Genomic DNA, 6,016 nt, shown 5'->3' with positions numbered 1-6,016 from the left:
TTTTTTTTTAAAGATTTTATTTATTTATTTGACAGAGATAGAGACAGCCAGCGAGAGAGGGAACACAAGCAGGGGGAGTGGGAGAGGGAGAAGCAGGCTCATAGCGGAGGAGCCTGACGTGGGGCTCGATCCCACAACACCGGGATCACACCCTGAGCCGAAGGCAGGCGCTTAACCGCTGTGCCACCCAGGCGCCCCAAGTTGTCCTATTTCTGTTCTGGAGTTGAATCTTCACTTTTCTCAGAAAGGAGCAACAGTTTTTCAAAAAGTGATTTTGCATGTGTTTGAAGCTTGTGCTTTAACCATAGAATTAGGAAATGCTATTTGCAAAACATCCCCCAGAATACTAAAAGGAAGACAGACGTCACCTGGAATCCCACACGTATCAACATTTTAATGAATACTCTCCCAAGACACTTTCTAGGCAGATTAAGATACTTAAAAACTGAGCTTGTCCTCTCCATACAGTTTTGTAACTTCCTGTCCACTTACGCACATGCTCTTTGTAAACTACTATATATTATTTTAAAGACTGCACGATTAATGATTATATATGGTTGACAGAACTGATCACTTAGGTTTTAAAATTGTTCACCACACTCTAATGGATATCTTTAGACTTACCTTGACGCTGCCTGTATTTTTCCCCTTTGGATAAATTTCTGGAAGGGGAAGTGTTGAGTCAAAAGAATTAACTCGTTTAAAATGTTGACCCGGGGGACACCTGGGTGGCTCAGTCGTTAAGTGTCTGCCTTCAGCTCAGGGCGTGATCCCAGGGTCCTCGGATGGAGCCCCACATGGGGCTCCCTGCTCCGCTGGGAGCCTGCTTCCTCTCCCACTCCCCCTGCTTGTGTTCCCTCTCTCGCTGGCTGTCTCTCTCTCCGTCAAAAAAATAAATAAAATCTTTTTTAAAAAATTTTTGAAAAATAAAATGTTGACCTGCACTGCCAGATTGCCTTCCCCCAGAAGCGTATCTGCTTGTCCTCCTCTCAGGGCTTGAGAGGCTAACAGGGCCAGGCCACACCACAGAACTGTCCACAACACGTCTTAAACTGAAGTGAAAGAGTCGAAAGTCATTTTGGGTGACCTCGTTTTCCTCTGTGACAGCCCCCGTTGGCCTGTGGTTGGGAGCGGCTGGGTGGCACGTTCTCACCAGCAGCTGGTGACAGGGCCGCCCCATGCCTCCCAGCGGCCCCACACCACTCTCACACCCAAGACCAACCAAATATTCAGGCATTTAAAGTAATTCCAGAGTTTGCACATGGATGAAGAGAGCTCTTAATCGTTTCTGGCTTTGATCTGCTTGTTTTTTGGTCTGTCCTGGTACCTCCCCTGAGCAAAAAGCAAGCCGGCATCAGCCAGTGCTGAAAGTCCCTCTGGCTCTGTGTTAAGCCGAGCCTCTCGCTTCTCAGGAAGCTTCCCGGCCAAAGGGGCCAGAGAGGCCCACCGGCCCCTGGAGACGGGCGGCGATCACACAGTACTTCATGCATCTGCTTGCTCCCCTCGCAAGGATGTGTTTCGGAAAGGGGGCGTGGATGGAGGTGGCAAATAACTGCAAGGAGCTCTGGGGTGGAGTCCCCTTACCCAGGGTGGGCAGGCTCCGCCGCTCAGCTAAGAAGTGGCTGAACTGTGTTCTGCGATCCGGCTCAGCCTGAGAGAAGCTTGAGCAGCTGGAGAGACAACGCCTTCCGGGCTCTCCCCTCCACTCTCTGGAGCTACCTTGACCTCAGGCCCCTCAGCTTCCAGGGTTCGACCCCCTCAGGCAGCTGGACGTGGGCCTGGGATCCAGTGTCCACTCTGTAATCCCGGGACCTCCCTCGTGGGTCCCTCTTCGCCCTGCTGCCCAGGGACCCGGCCCTCCTCATCTCCCGGACAACAGTAAGGAGATCCTCAGAGACGGTGACAGTTTGAGAATCAAGGCAGGTATGTGAGCAGCCTTCTGAGGCACCTCAAAACCGAAAGGTGGGGATAGCTATTTCCTCCACTGCAGATCGGAGTGGAGAGGGTAAAGGTATTCAAGTTAGAGCCACATGGGTTCAGATCTCAGCTCCAGAGTTCGCAAGGTTTGTTAACCATGTCGCATTATGTCAAGGCTTTGAGCCTGTTAACTTCGGAGTAAAATAGAGCTGACGAGTGCTCCGGCCTAGCTCAGTGGTTAAAATCATGACATCTCCTCTTCGAATGCTAGCGGAGTGCATGGCACCCAGGTGCCTGCCAACCCTGCTTCCTGGTCCCCTCCCCTTCCCCCTGGAGTGCACCGAGCAGCATGGATTTGATGGCCAGTCGATCTGCACCCAGAACTCCCTGAACAGGGGGTTTTCTTCTCTGGATCGCGATTTCATTGCTGATTTCGTGAGTTCTCTTGTCCTGGGGCCATTGCAAGAGGCAGTTACCCCCACCTCCAGTCCTGGGACTCTAAGTCCGCTTCCTCAGTGGCCCCTGAAGGGGCTGCGCATGACAGAAACACATCGAAAACTGGGGTCCTCTCCTCCCACTGGAGACCGGGAAGCTCTTTCGCTCTGGAAATGTCGCCAACAACCTGGGATCCTCAGCTGAAAATAGGCATATGTAAAATCACGAAACGTCTCTCGTACTTAACGCTGGCTGCTAGGCTGCCTTGTGTTGTCCTGTAGTTCCCTGAGCTGTTCTATATTGAATGGAGGACGGCGTGCTTCAGGAGCCTGGGCTTTGCAAGGAACCGAAGCTGGGTTTGAATCCCAGCACTGTCCCTCACCGGCCGAGAGGCCGTGAGCATACTCCTTAACCTCACCGTGCTCTAGCTTCCCCGCCTGCAAAAGGAGGGTAATGGTATCCTATTAGTTTCCTCGCCCGCTGTAATAAATCACCACAAACTTGGTGACTTCAAACAATACAAATGTATTATCTTCTGGTTCTCGAAGCCAGAAGTCTGCAGTGGGTCTCACTGGGTTGCAGTCAAGGCGTCAATCAGCAAGGCTGGTTCCCCCTGGAGGCTCCAGGGAAGTGTCCCCTACCATTTTCAGAGTCAGAAATGGCCACTTGTCACATCTCCTCTGACTCTGACCTTCTTCCACTTATAAAGACCCTCGTCATTACAGGCCCACCGGGATCGCCCAGGATAATTTCCCATCTCCAGATCCTCCCTCACCCCTGCAAGGTCCCTTTTCCCATATGAGGAAACGTAGGTACGTGCGGGTTCAGGGACAAGGAGGTAGGTGTCTTTGGGGCGGGAGGCACGTCCTGCTGCCTGCCATGGCCCCGAAGTCAGCGCTGCGGCAGAGCCCCCCCCCCCCCCCCCCCGTTGGTAATCTCCGCGAGGCGGGAAGCACGGGGCGCTCAACCTGCGCCGCCACCCCGGGCTGACCGGTCCTGGGCTGCAACGAGACGGTAAAGCGCTTGAGGGCAGGTAGGGGCTCTGGCCTCCTCTCCATCTTCCCGAGCGCTGGAGCCCCAGGACTTGTACTTGCCAAACCGAATTCCAGGCGAATGCGGAGCACAGAGAACAGACGCCCAAGCGCGCTCCGGCCGCCCGCGGCGGTCCACTCCGTGCAGACACGTGCGCACCGGCAGTCCGTTCTCTGGATTTATGAAAGGCTGGCTGCTGGAGCCCCTGCGCGTGCGGCAGTGGTCCTGGGGCGATGGCAGCCTGCGCTCGCGTTCAGTAGGGCCAGCCTGGCTGAGTTGACACGACAGGAATCCATCCGAGGAGCCTGCTCTGCTCTCCGGCCCCAGAGGGCAGACCCTCACTCACTCTCCATACCCAAGTGATGAGAAGTGGAGCCATTAAAGCCTCCCGAATGATATCTGGGCCGGGAGGAGCTTTGCACTGGCCTGGAGCTCCCCGCGCGGCCCGGGATCCAATGCATTTCCTTTGTCAGGATCGCCAGGGCCCTTCTAAAGTGAAATCGCGCGCAGCTTTGGGTTTTCGGAAGTAACCGACTCATTTTTTTCTTTAAGAGAAATCTGAAATTTACCAGCTTCCAAACCCTCCTATTCTTTGTAGGAGACAGACTCCAAGCAGCTGTACACCAGGGCCATCGCGGGGGTGATTCGCTAATCTCCCGGTCCTGGGTCCTGCGGAGCGGAACCGTCCAGCCTCTCTCTGTGCCTGTCCTCGCCTAGAGGAGAATGTATGGTTATTCGGTGGGTTTGGCAGAGGAACTGGGTGTGGGTGGCTTGGCCTCTCGCTCGTCTTCCTCTTTGGGTTGGCCGATGTTCCTGTGGAGTGTGAATGTTCTGGTCTGATCCAGGCCCACAGTGAGGGGAACAAAGCAGCGAAGGCTTTGCTCCCACCGGGTGGCCAGCGGGGGTGCGGGGGGGGGGGGGAGTGGAGGCGAGGCCAGTGGCGGTGCAGTGCTGCTGTGACTGGGGGGGCCTCTGGCTCACTCTGGGGTTTAGCCATGGGAAGCCGCTGTTGCCACACGCCTTCAGCAGCTGGATAATAAAGCTGGGGCTTTGATGCTCATTTGCCTTGGTCCATTTTCTCTCCGTTGGGAAAAAGAATATTATAGTGTGGGTTCCCCCTAAGGCTCAGAAGTCCAAGGGTGCCTTGTGCACTTAGAATTTGGCACACCCTCGAATTTGGGGGACCTGGGGAAGGAGAACAAATGGGGACCCACATACCAGATGTCAAAATATTTCAAAGTTATAAATCAAGCTAACAAACTCTTAAGTTAAATATGCTTTATCCTCCTACTCTGGTAATTATAATTTAAGGACCCAAAAGGTCAGGTTCAGATTTTTGAGTCCTCAGATTCCTTGCATTCCCTACCAGAGAGCAGTGGCATGGGGAGACCTGACCCGACTGCTCATGTGCTCATGCCCCTGTCTTCCCACCCTCAGCTCCGTCTGGCTTTGTGTCCATAGCCCAGCATCCCTTTCCAAGTTCCTTCTAAAGGCCTGCGACCAGCCGCCCCGAGCTTAGTGGCTGGGGTGGGGGTTGGGGGGGTTGAGGAGGGGAGAGACCCATGGACACCCTGCACATGAGCTTGGAGCTAGTTGGGCAGGGGATTTGGGAGTTCCGGGGAGCTGTGTGTCTGGATTATGGCCTAGACGTCAAAGGAAGGCCGGAGTGGGACCCGTCTAAAGAGGAGGGCTCAGAGCAGGGGCCCCTGCCGCCCCTAACATTGCTTTAGAGCAATGTCGTTTGACGGGCTCTTTTCTGTGAAGCTTCCCCAGTATCTCCTCAGTCTAAGTTTTTCTTCCTCTGAATTCTTCTGCTATTTCACACTTAACATTCTTCCTCCGGAGTAAAACAATGGAATTTTTGGAAGGACACCCTCCACTTACCACTGCCGAGGAGGCTGGTCCTGAGGTCACTCTGCCAGGGCAAGCGGAAACACGCATGAGGGCTGTTGTCTGTTTCGGTCCCCTAGTCCATTTCCAAATGGAAACCTCAGCCAGTTAGACCCAGGTCTTATTTTCTTTAAAATTTAATTAATGTTCAGTTTAATTCTTTGTTATTGTCAGTATTAGCACAGCCTTGCCTCCTGAGAGGATGATGAAATGACCTCCCTGTTATCACCCTTTGCTGGGGAGGGGGGGTTGGTGCTGATAATCGTATTATATATTTTTAAATAGTCTATTTTGGAATTTTAGGGGTTGATTTGTTACTCCTGTGGAAGCCTTAACATCTAAAGCTTCATTGTTGTTTTAACACGTGGTAACCTTATTAAGCAAAATCTCCCCATCTCATAATCATTTGCGCCTGACGCTTTCCTCACGTGCCATCGGCTTCATCACAGGACGGAAAACAATCTGACCTAAGAACAGCCTGGCTGGTAGAATGCCAAGAAGCCATAATCAGTACGGGTTTATTCAGGCTTGCTCTAAGGCGAGCGTTGGTGTGGTTTGCAAGCAGTCAGGAGAGGTCTAAGGCATTTCCTGATGTCTTCAGGGAAAGAAAGTCTTCCATGTTCCATATTCCCAGGTTTTTCCAATTTCCCACATCATTAGCACCATCTGCATTCTGATAGCCACTTAGAAACATGCCTGTTCCCCAGGAGACCTTAGAACTCAGGGCTGAGGGAATCTGCAA

The sequence above is a fragment of the Ursus americanus genome, chromosome 15 (genome assembly GCF_024610735.1).
Source record: "Ursus americanus isolate L20-20 chromosome 15, mUrsAme1.1.p, whole genome shotgun sequence".
In the NCBI taxonomy this organism is placed as follows: Eukaryota; Metazoa; Chordata; class Mammalia; order Carnivora; family Ursidae; genus Ursus; species Ursus americanus.
Note: the sequence above shows the minus strand (reverse complement) of the source record.